The sequence below is a fragment of the Bemisia tabaci genome, chromosome 5 (genome assembly GCF_918797505.1).
Source record: "Bemisia tabaci chromosome 5, PGI_BMITA_v3".
NCBI classification, from domain to species: Eukaryota; Metazoa; Arthropoda; class Insecta; order Hemiptera; family Aleyrodidae; genus Bemisia; species Bemisia tabaci.
This window is the reverse complement of record NC_092797.1, coordinates 16,968,819-16,980,946: the sequence shown is the minus strand read 5'-3', so window position 1 is coordinate 16,980,946 and position 12,128 is coordinate 16,968,819. Positions and strand designations below refer to the sequence as shown.

The window sequence follows — 12,128 nt, the reverse complement described above, 5'->3', positions numbered from 1 at the left end:
GAATCCGGGACTCTGCGTCACCGACTGGTTTCTTTTTCTTGGACGACCTTCGAGTCTTCAAGTTGGAGTCGGAGTTGCGATGAGGTTTCGAAGCCCAGGCGCGGGCACCGGTTAATTACTCCGCGGCAATTACCCCGCGCCGCGGCCGTAATCCTTTATCCGAACGTGGCCTATTTCAGGGCGCCGCGACGCCCGCCACTCGACGCCACCATCGGGAAAAGTTGCCGTCGACCCAAACGAGAATGATGAGAACTCGCGGGCGTCGATGCCAGAGAGGGATCTTGGAGAAATTGCCAGCGGACATGACCGCTTTGGAAATTTAAGTTTGCTGCCATGGTCAAAGATATGTACTGAAGATCACTCCAAGTACCCCCAAACCCCAAATGAGTTGATTATTGGAGAACCATGAAAAACTACCCTACCGTTGCCGAAGCAATGATCCCACACGGAGGAACAAACCTCGTGCGTGGGACCCGAAGTTTAGGTCATATGGATCTCTGAAGTTTTCGGATTGAGCATCTGAGCACTTTAGGTCTAGCTGTCGAGGTTCGGATCACACATCTGAAACTTCAGTTCTTACATCTGAAACTTCAGTTCTTACATCTGAAGTACTTCAGATGTGAGAACCGAAGTTTTCCGGATGTGAGAACCGAAGTTTTTCGGATGTGAAAACCGAAGTACTTCAGATGTAAGAACTGAAGTTTCAGATGTGTGATTCAAACCTCAGCAGCTTAACCTTAAGTGTTCGGGTGCTCAATCCGAAAACTTCAGAGATCCATATGACCTAAACTTCGGGTCCCACGCACAAAGTATTTTTCTCCGTGCACAAACATTATTTTAGAGAGAGGGGGAGATCGTAGATTTTGATCCCCGGTGCGTATGTTGAGAGTAAAAGAGACGAATTATTTATTATTTTTTAAAAATAATAGATGGGTTTGTTTCCAAACAAAACACTGGGACAATTTGAAGCCAGTCTGAACCCCAGGAAGAACTCGAAGAAGATGAAATAATTAACTGCATTATGCTTATGGACTTTTTTCAGGCACTTATCAAGTACAATCCTTGTTTGCCAAAAGATGAGGAGAGGAAATGTATAAAATAAAACACAAAAAACCAACCTTTCTGAATTTGACCCAATTAAAAACCACTGAAAGGCAATTTGACTTCGTTTTTCACTTCCATTTCAGTAAAAAGGCAAAACTGACAACAGGGCAAGGGATTCTACTGTTAATCACTCATGATCCATAGCGTCCGTCCGCGAGGATCGTTGTCAATTCGAGTGGAGCTTTTTACAGATCCACGTCAAATTTTGAATATTTTCTGTTGAAAATGCAACGGCTGCCCACGAGCCGGGGCACTGAAATGCTCGTGCCACTCAGGAACCTGATGCTTCATTTAGTTGGGAACTATTCTAATAGGTTCTCGCCAATAAAACTATCTCCCATTACTCTTCAACTCGCTAACTTTTCACGCTTTGCCGCTGCAAGAGCTCCGACGACTCCAAATCAACTTTCTTCGGAAATTAAACAGCGAGGCTTCGACTTTGTCGCGAGGTTGTCGTATTTTTAAAGCCATTTTAGGGATTTAAAGTTCTCCCTTACTTCGAGAAACTAATGGATCGAGATGCTAATTAATTGTAAAAAAAAAGGGCGACTAAGGCTACCTCATAGGGATACCTGCTTTAAAGTTGATTTTAAATTTTTTTGTTTTTGTTTTTTAAAGTGGAACTTTTACTGTTATGTATTCCCATTTTACACATCACGGAGGGAAAAACTTCGTGCATGAGATCTGAAGTTCAGATCACATGGATCTCTGAAGTTCTGGGATTATACATCCGAAAACATGAGATCCAGCTGCCAAAGTTTGGGTCACACTTTTAAAGTACGTCGGTCCTTCGGTTGACTCCAAAGAAGTTTCGGTCGAGGTGCATATACCGAGGTACTTGCAGGAATGCAGAATCCCAGCACCTCAGAGATCTTTATGACTTGAACTACTGGTTCCATGTACGAAGTTTTTTTCCGTATAAGAGGATGTTTATTGTCACCAGAACGCGGTTTTATCCCTCAGAAGTATCTGATTACGCAACGGAAAAAAACGCGTTGTGGCAACAAAAGCGACTATACTTGCGTTCAGTAGGTTAAATTTTAATTGTACCGGGAAAATATCAAAGTATCCCTTCAACACAACCAGGAACATTCAAGAAAAACTATGTTCTTGTGATGAGAAAACTGATATTTCTCAAGAGCTGCATAAAACCATTACATTTAAGGATTCTCAAGTACAACACTGCGTTTAGAAGTTTAGATGAGTGGAGAACTTAATTCACAGAACAAAAAGAGGGAAATACATCACGGCATCAAGTGCTTAGATGTTCAGATGTGAAGGAAAACTTAGTTCACAAAGCAAAAAAGGGGGATACAACGATCCACTTACAGTCGACAGGGAAAGTTCGTCGGTAGGTCAAAACTGCATAATTTACCTGGAACAGAAAAGAAAGCATCATATTAGTATTTCAGTCTTCTGTACCTACTTGTAAAATAGGAGAAAATTTCAAGATTCGTAGTGAAACTGTATACTGAAAAGTACTTAGAACACCATTTCACAAAGTATATAGGCAAGAAACTTTTAAATTTTTCTTCAAAAATTTTAAAATAGACTTGAGGTGGTTGTTTCCATTCTTTAGAATTACATATAAACATGGATCATGCGAGTTTTTATTAATTGTATGCTACAACAAAGACGTAGGAGGAGAACGCGCTGTAAGATATACCCTTGCTAGGGGCTGGGCTCATTTTCTAATCGTGTTTTCATTTGTGTCCTTTAAAATGTGTCTTACAATGAAAGGAGAATTTGCAGGTATCTGAAATTATGTTAATTTCAAAAGCACACTGAGATGAAGCAATATAACAATTTGGTGCAAATCCTCCATTAATTGTATCTGACAGACTTTACAAACTAACAAATGACTACTTCATAATTTTCAGACAATTTGTATACTCTCAAGGCGACAAATGCGGAGACTTTGGATGGCAACAACGGGTCTCAGATCTCGGGCTGTGGTGAGGCTCTCCGTGACACGAGGAGGTATCTCAACATTATCAGCCGAGAGAATCAGCATTACCCTCGCATAAAATGAGGAAATTCCGGAGAAGCATTAAAAAGAACCGTTTCCGGCCTCAGCATAATAGTATTAGTGAAAGAGAGGGGAGGATCGTGCGCTCAACATCACTTGCAGAAGAGAAATGAACTGCATCCGTGGTTAAACGGTTTAAGCCCTGGATAGACGATCAAATTCCCGAACCAATTCTGATCAAAGTAGCATCTAAGTGTCGGGAGTCACCAGTCTTAAGACTCATTAATTTGCTTCATTTTAAAATGAAAACTTGGCAGAAATGTTTCCTGTGGCAGAAAATGAATGGTGGCACTCCATCCTGGTCTTACTTTGAACAAATGAGTGTGGCCCGTCAAAATTTGATGGTAGATGGTGACCATCAGTCATCAGCATGTCTACTTTGATCGGAATTGGTTCGGAATTTGATCGTCTATCCAGGGTTTTAGATTATTCGATTGAACCAATATCAAAGATACCTCTGTGCTTCGAAACTGAATATTCATGTTGATGGGTAAACTTTGTGCCCAAAATTAAGCTCACGGAAATGAGATAGAAAGAGCTTTGCGATCAGATTTAAGACTTCGAGCAGCGTGTTAGGATTTTTCCCTCCATTATCTTGGGCACTATTATGACTTCTGTTTATATCACAAGTTTCATTTTACAATTGGAATTACAATAACAGACTCGTTTGTACGAGCACTTATCTGCATATGGAAAATAATGGCACATGCGTTGTTTCTACAGCTTGTGGTTCCTAGTTGCAAAATGTGGAGCATATGATGGTTACCATTTGGTATATCTTCTGCAAAAGCTAGTGTGCACTGTTTAGAAAAGTTTGAAAGTTCAGAGACAGACTTTGAGATTTGGCATAAGCTAATCCACCCTTAAAATTTTTCCTAAATAATTGGTGATTTATGGTAGTAATCGATAAATATTAAAAACAAAATTTCTATTCATGCTTTACGAGCAAAATATAGTTAGTCATTTTTTTTAAGACCAGAATCACACCGCTGAGTGTGGGAATCGTCGAATAGTTGGAATGTCGTAATTTTGAGTCTTCTTCATCCACGCGTGCATCAAATGCATTCGAATAGTTCAAACGAACCGATAACTGCCGAGCCCTAGTCCGCGCAAGTGAAACATTCAGTGCACCGCCTAACAACGGGCCGATTACTCCCTCATTCAGCTCTCCATATATTTAGCGTCCCATTCCGTGATGAAGTTGTCGCAAGTTATGATACGTGGTTTTACACTTCGGCTATCGATTTTATACGGGCCATATTTCATCAGAGTAGTCGCTTCTGGCGATACTAGAGACGTGCAAGTGGAGAGATGATTCTGGCAAGTTGATAGCACCGAGTTTCGTCCATTCAAAAATATGTAAAACAGTCGTTTTTCGTCAAAGCAAACTCCTTCACCTAGAATCGATTATTAACGATGGTTTTAAATGGAAGAAAAACTCATTATTATGAACCTGCCCGCTAGGGTCACCACTGGCTCGACAGCAGTCCTCTGACTTCCGACACGCGAAGGACCCTAGCGAGACGGAGCTGTGAAGGAGGTAGATAAAGATCTCTAGTTCATTTCTCAATTTCGTCTCGAGTGACAGTCACAGCCCATCATCACTGGCAGTGCATAAATTAGGAAGGCCCCCTCCCTCGCTCTTCAGGACCCAGGAACGTGCGCAAAAATTACCAGGTCCACCCTCTCCTGCTTCCTGGGATGATGTCAATGAACGGACATGTTGTCACCATTTGAAACGATGTTGTCACGTCTTACAAGAGAAGGTGGCTTCGTGATGAGTAAAATTTTGCTTCGTAAAATGAGAGAAGATTGCGATATGACTACCGCAGTACATCAACCGCGTCGGTTTCCCGCCATTCGGGTGCGTTTGAAATGTCTTGCAGTTTTTAGATTTTTCAAAAGCGGTTTTCTCCGCGATTTTGGCTCCATGAAAATGTGGAAAAATCACCACGTTATCTCCTCACATAGTACTTCAAGAATATTCAATAAAATAAACAAGGTTTAGTGACCCATTCCTCGAAACAAACAGGACATGGTTTCCTGAGGATCCGATTTGGTAAGAGATAGTTAAATTATAAGTTGAAAATCGTCAGACCGAATTTTCATTTTCAGAGTAAAGCCCAATAAAAACTTTGATGACTGTCAATAAAACCATTTAAAATCAGATTATAGAAATTTTACCCCCGCTAACTTTTTGAAATATCCATTGAAAATTACCATCGTGGAATAAAAATTTATATCTACGTATTCGCTAAAATTTCTTTCTGCAGGACTAATCAAATGATGGAGCTTAGAAATTATCACTAGGTCGCATGTATCATGTTCGATAAAAGCACCTAAGCGTCCGAGTCGAAGACACGTCACTTGCGATGTTTTGGCGCGCGCGCTGGCTTGGCACGTCCTCGGTTCGGGTAGGTGTCGATCGCGTTGAGTGCGTGCGTGCATGCATGCATAAATTGCAAAATAAATCAAGCCGAAACCCTGTCTCGAATTACTAATCCCTCCGATCGATGTGCCCTTCAACAAGTATCACTTTTTCTACTTATTTCCATCGCCGAGAACCAGCTGACTGTGCAAACACTCTTGGATGAAACGCAGTTGGACACCTTACGGTTGCCAGAGAAATTAAGAAATCGAATTTCCGAGGAGACTTTCAGATGTTGTCACGAAAGTCGCTAGCCTGCAACTTTTACATATTTTTTTTTTTCAATTACGTAAGACTCCTGCCCGTTGAAACAAAATTATTTAAACATTATACGACACTGGGGAAAGAGTCTCTTGGATCCGAAGTTCAGACTCGCCTGAAAAATTTGACAAGAAAAATACTCAGCACACTCATACTTAGCACAGAAAGTTATCAAAACCTGAAAACCCTAATATCAATTAAGGCTTGAACTTTCTTGTGTAGCACTTTCCATGATGACCGAACTTTGGAGTTACTCTTTCTCTCAGTGCAATATGAAGTAATTTAAGACCCATTTTAGACGTAACAGGATTCTCCTAGCTGAATTCGGCGATTTTTGCGTTAAAAACCGCATTTTTGAGATGCGTAAACTTCTTTCACATAGACACTGGGAAAAAAGGTTCTTGGATCCAGAGTTCAGACTCTTGAAAAATTGGAAAAGAAAAAATACTCTTGATCCAATCGAATTTTTGCTTGAATCAAAAGGATATGCTTACATTAAGAAGTTTGGCACTCGCGCAAAACTATTCGCGCAAAAATCAGATTGAATGCAGGGTATTTTTTCTTGTCAAGTTTTTTAAAAGCCTGAACTCTAGACCCGAGAGACATTTTTTCCACTTTAACAATTTTAAATGTGACCGTCCACATAAAAAAGTATCTTCTTAATAGGAGTAAAAGTTTTAAATCCAGAGAGGTATTAGTCGGGTTGTGGATCGAAATATCGAATTTTGATCATTTAATTTTAATTTCCTCTAGCGTCACCAAAATTAAGTTGCCTGAGGTTTAATTTCACATATTAAGAGGGCGTGCCGTTGTTCTATGACGTGCTTTCGTTTCCTGGACACGGGAGAAGAATTTAGATTGAATTTTTCTTGAAATTATATTTTTTACTCCGGTTAGGTCAGATTTTGAAATTTGGACTAACTCTGTTCTTAGTTCTCTATTTTCACGCCATGAGCGGTATATACATGGACGTATTTCTATCAAACGGAACTATGTGCATTAAGACATGAGCCCTGAGACTCATTAGAATATATGCATGACAGGGCTCATGTCATAATGCACATAGTTCCGTTTGATAGAAATACGTCCACATCAAAGTCGGCAACGTTGAAAATCTCATGAATACGATAATTCTGCAGAAATTCCCACTTCCCTATGAAATCATGAGCTGATCTCCTCTTCAGTCGCAGCACAAGGCAGCTCATCCGCTTTGGAGGTTAAGCTAGGTAGGATACTAATACCAGATTCGATTTCACCGAGCTTCAAACATTTTAACACCCTCTTGATACTCAGGGAAACAAGAGGCGATCGAGTACAAAATTCAAAAACTGTTGATTGCTTATGGCTTACAATGGAAGAGGTTGATTTTCTCTTCTCCGATGTCCCAGGGATTTTTAGGAAGTGAACCATTCCTATTTGCATTGAGTAAAGAATTTGTAAAAAAAAAACCCAGAAATTTGATGGATTTAATTTGAACTTGGAAACTAATGCTTGAGTTGTGCACGAGGGTATTCTGTGATTTAAAATTGAAAGATCATTGAAGTATTTATGACAGAATAATCTGACCTACGAAATACACCCATTTTGAACAGAGAAAGTAACTTGAGGACGTCATGGACCGATAAATCCCTGATTTTCTAGCGCAACTGACCCATTATCAACGTGTGACTTCCATTCATCCAGGGGCTAAGGAGTACCCCTAAAAAGGAAGCGTCATACCTCCGCGGAGACAATTTTTCGTGAAATTCTAACGTGCGCATCGTTCTCCTCATACCGAAAACTGTAGGACTCGACTATTTGCAGGCAAATCCCTCCCGAGCTTAACTGACTCACTTCAATAATTTTCCCCCTTAGTCTCTAACACCCATCCGTTTCGACGAATAGAATCTCTCTATACTCCCTATGTCTTCTGTGTCCATCGCTTTGTCTACCAATTTCAATAATTTTCCCCTTAGTCTATAACACCCACCCGTTTCGACGAATAGAATCGCTCTCTATACTCCCTATGTTTTCTTTGTCTATCGCTCTGTCTATCAATTTCAATAATCACCCCGCAGGGCTAAATTTCCAAAAACTTCAATCTGCGGCCCCCACAGCCCGCATCATCTCAATGACGGAGGATGGCGACGTGAAAGGGCATCGGCGGTGTCTCCGCGGCTGGGGTCGTCGTCGTGCAGCGGGGCCGTGTTCACACGTGCAAGCGGCTACCGTGCTCCCGTCCCGTACTCCCGTGCAGCGCCCGCGCCCGGTGCCCGATGCCATAAATCGTGCCGCGACACCGCCACCGCGCCGACGGTCATTAGCCAAGGACAGCCGTCGGGAGATGGCAGGTGAATACGGTTTATGACCCGGCCCGCAAATTACCCTTTCACTCTCGCTCCAACCCCTCCCGGCCCTCATGCCCGCCTAGGGATCCCCGTTCCCGCCGGGGTAGCCATAGTGGGCAGCCGCTCGCCCGAGCTAGGAATAGAATTATGCCGTCCTCGGTGCAGAGTGGAGAACCTGTAAAGGGAGAGGATTGCCATCTCAATCCTTTCGGTAGAGTGTACCTATGCGGCATGCGGCGGGGATATTGCCATACCTGGGCCGCTCTTTGCAAAGGAGAGGGATACTTCATTCATACACTGGAAAAAAAAAACACATCGGATCTACAGTCCAGACTCTTAAAAACATCGACAAGAAAAAGGACTCTTGATTCAATCAGATTTAAGCTTAAAACAATATGGAAATCCGCTCAAATTAAGAGGCTTGGTTCTTGATTTAAGCTTAAATCTGATTGAATCAAGAGTATTTTTTCTTGTCGATGTTTTTAAGAGTTTGGACTCTAGATCCAATGTGTTTTTCTCCCAGTGTTTTTAAAGAAATCTTGGCGACAAAACCAATACGCTACTTTCAAAATTCTACGTTTTTACGTTGAAAAGCTGTTGAACATCAAGAACAACCATTTCCGTTCACTCTCGCCACTATGCGCCGTAACAAAACCGGAAAACGAGTAAAAATGGATCATCGAAGTGGCAACCCCTGATCCCCGATCGTCGAACAAATCGCTTAGCGCTTGTCTCGGGGGATTTTTCGAATTCCCGCTTTTGCCTTTGCCGGCGAGATTGAAGCACGTATCGTTGAGTGAAAATGCTAGAAAAAAATCGAGCGCTGAAAGTTTCAATTTGCGAGTGCGAGGCGTGCGAGCTCAGAGACATCGGGTGGCGCGGCGCCATCTCTTCGGGGCAGCTTCCAGCCGTGCTCATAGGCACGTTGCATGTTGCATTTTACTGGTGCATTAGCCGGGACGCGCGCGGGCGCTGAATATTGATGTACATGCCCTTGATCCAGAGACAGAGGCATAACATCTTTGGGCCTTGGCGATGGGCATCAGGATGATGTAAATGAGTGAAGTGAAAGTTATTTGGGGGTGTGATATCCATAAAAGCAGCACTTGAGGAACATGCAGGGGTCGAGGCTTCCCTTTCACAGGCAACTCCTTTCATCCTGGGATCCTTTCCTCTGAGAACTCCTTTAATTTTAATTTATTTTATAGTAGTGATTGAGACTATTCGAGGATTAATTCGGCCCTGATCTTTAAGAATTTGGTTGATGTGTAACATAATTTCGGGTAATTTATTGATAATCCTTTTAGGAAATTGTGGTTTTTACATATTTCTGGTTCAGTTGGTTTTATTTCTTTTTGAATTCTTCGTTTGTTTTATTCAAGTCTTTGTGTTCTCTGTTTTACTAACCCTTTATTCTAGTGAAATCTAATCTGTGTAACTAGTGTAAATCACCAAATTTTATTTTCTTTAGTCCAAAACCTTAGTAAAACTGGATCCTTCTACATAGTTAGAAGCTATGCTTTATAAAGTTGAATTTTTAAGGGATTCCTGGCTGAAATATAATTTGCATGAGAACTTTTATGGAGGAAAAAGTAGAAACGCGGACTCATGGGTGCAGATTTTTCTAAGCCTCTGCCATTTCCCAGGAGGAGTCCGCAATTTTTTACAATGCGCTGGGTTTTCGCAAAAAGGTCAACACAATACGCTGATTAAAATTTTGTTGAATTTTTGTTCATTTTAGAAGTGCCACAGTCGCATTATTCCACAGGAATATAAAATCTAAAAACTGGAAAAACTATAATAAAAAAAAAAAAAAAAAAAAATTCTTGGCCTCCACAATTTTTCGGGAAATTCCACACTTTGGTCGGGAACAATTTGCACCCCTGAACGGACTTTTCTCAATTTTTCCTCATACAATGAAGATTTGACGGTAACTTTCCAGGGTATTCCTGAACCGATAAAAAATAATGTTAGCGGCTCTGTGAAAAAAGGGGTTGCATTAAAGTGAATGCACCTTTTTAATCTCTGCGGGATCTTCCAGTATGATAGAAATACTACGTTCTTCGGCAAATATTCAACTGTGTGTCTCAAACCTATTGGAAAACAAATTGAATCTGACCGCTTTCCTCTAAAAAATCAAGCAGTAATAAAGGTTCCTATTATTGTCAGCCCAAAATATTATTGCTGGAGAAAATCCTATTATACTCTCTGTGGACTCCCGATAATTCGAACCTCGATAATTCGAAAACCTCGTTAATTCGAAGGAAAGTCTGTTTCCCTTGAAAATCTCTCGATAATTCGAAGAAAATCAATGTATTTTTCTCCCCTCGTTATTTCGAAATTTTTAAGCTGGCGTGGCCCTCTATAATTCAAAATTGCGACGAAAATTCTCTCTGTAATTCGAAGTGTTGGAAGTAAATATGGCCCTCCCTCTATAGTTCGAAATAAGACGGTACATTCCCTCTACAATTCGAAGTCAACTGTTTATGTATCTGGGTGTCTAAAAGAGCTTGACCTTTGACCTACAGACCTTTTGGCGTAAATCCGTCCATTTGCCCCTCTATAATTCGAATTCAGATGGCACCTTCCCTCTATAATTCGAACCTCTCTAATTCGAAATCTCTCCACATGGGATCTCTTTAATTCGAACTCTCTTTATTTCGAAACCTCGCTAATTCGAATAAAAAGCCGATTCCCTTCAATTTCGAATTATCGAGAGTCCACTGTATTATGAGTGATTTCTTTTTTACAACGTTGTAACGACTTTAAGATTTGACTGAGAAGCAATATACGACGGCATACTATGATTGAATCTCACTGAAATCATAAGCGTTACCAGCGATTTTTTCGGCATGAAACGCGGAGCATCCGTTGTTAGCGAAATTCTGCAACCGGGTGATGGAGTTCTTAAAATTCTTTATGACTGTCTCTTATTTGAAACAAGCAAGCCAAAGACGAGAAAAATATTTTACCATCATAATTTAATGGAAAAACAGCCAAAGATTTTGCAGATACGTTTTACATACTTACGCCTGTACTCTCTCTTCCCACGCTGCGCGACAATTCTAGCGCGGGGCATTGATCGTAAGGCGTGGATGCAACTATTCGACCTCAACGGATGTCCGTGTTGCGTCCACGGAAAATTGAAGGCGCACTTGTATTCGTAGGCGCAACGCAACGCCTGGAAGCAACTATTCGTCCTTAACGGATGCCTGTGTTCGTGTTGCCTAAAGACGACATTGAAAAAGTTTTGCGTTTTCCTGCATTTGACGGATGTAGCGTGCGGCAAGGCAGGTTTTTTCAGGTATCTTGGAAGTTCCGTATCTTCCACAGAACTCACAGGAGCAAAATAGAGTTGGCTCTCGGATTCACTTGTGATTAGGTTAGGTAAATGCATTCAGAATAATCAAGCCTGTTTCTCGTACTCCGTTTGAACTTTTGCACATTCGATAACCATTTTCCTTTCAATATTTTTAAAAACAGAAATACTGCCTTCTGCACTATTTAACGGGGATGACTTTAGTCTTGAGTGACTTTTACGCGACTTCTTAACGGAATGCCGTTTAACGGAATGAGTTTATCTTCTCATTTAGTTATCTTATAATCTTGTGAATACTAACATCTACGAGTTTCGTTGTCGTTAGGGAGGGTTTTCAATATCAATACAGTTTGAAAACACCAAACATACATGAAATTTTGTTAAAATATTACTCTTTTACTGGAAACGTTTACGCTCATATGAAAAAGAAAAGAAAAAATCATTGAATACTGATCATTATTTTATAGTCAATTAATTGTATCACGAATTTGGGAGGGTGAAACAATGAAAATACGCTTTTCGATCGGAATGTAACAAGATTGTACGTAAAAAGATCCAAAACTCACACACGATTAGGTGAAATAAACGATGATTAGTACTAACATATCACAAAAATAAGACAGTGACGAAGTTTAATAAGGATACATGGTTTGGTAATTT

The 12,128-nt window shown here is 40.8% G+C and overlaps 2 protein-coding genes across 3 annotated transcripts in view; both read right to left on the bottom strand.

Moving 5' to 3' along the window:
* The window catches only part of LOC109042212 (uncharacterized), a 203,116-nt gene that overhangs the window by 73,994 nt on the left and 116,994 nt on the right, over positions 1–12,128 (bottom strand). The gene's annotated exons all lie outside the window — the stretch shown is intronic.
* Positions 1,116–12,128, bottom strand: part of Arc2 (Activity-regulated cytoskeleton associated protein 2) — a 51,950-nt gene continuing 40,937 nt past the window's right edge. For both annotated transcript variants that reach the window (XM_072300358.1, XM_072300359.1), the window contains exon 4: positions 1,116–2,479. The gene's annotated coding sequence lies outside the window, so the exon portion shown is untranslated. The remainder of the gene's footprint in view (positions 2,480–12,128) is intronic.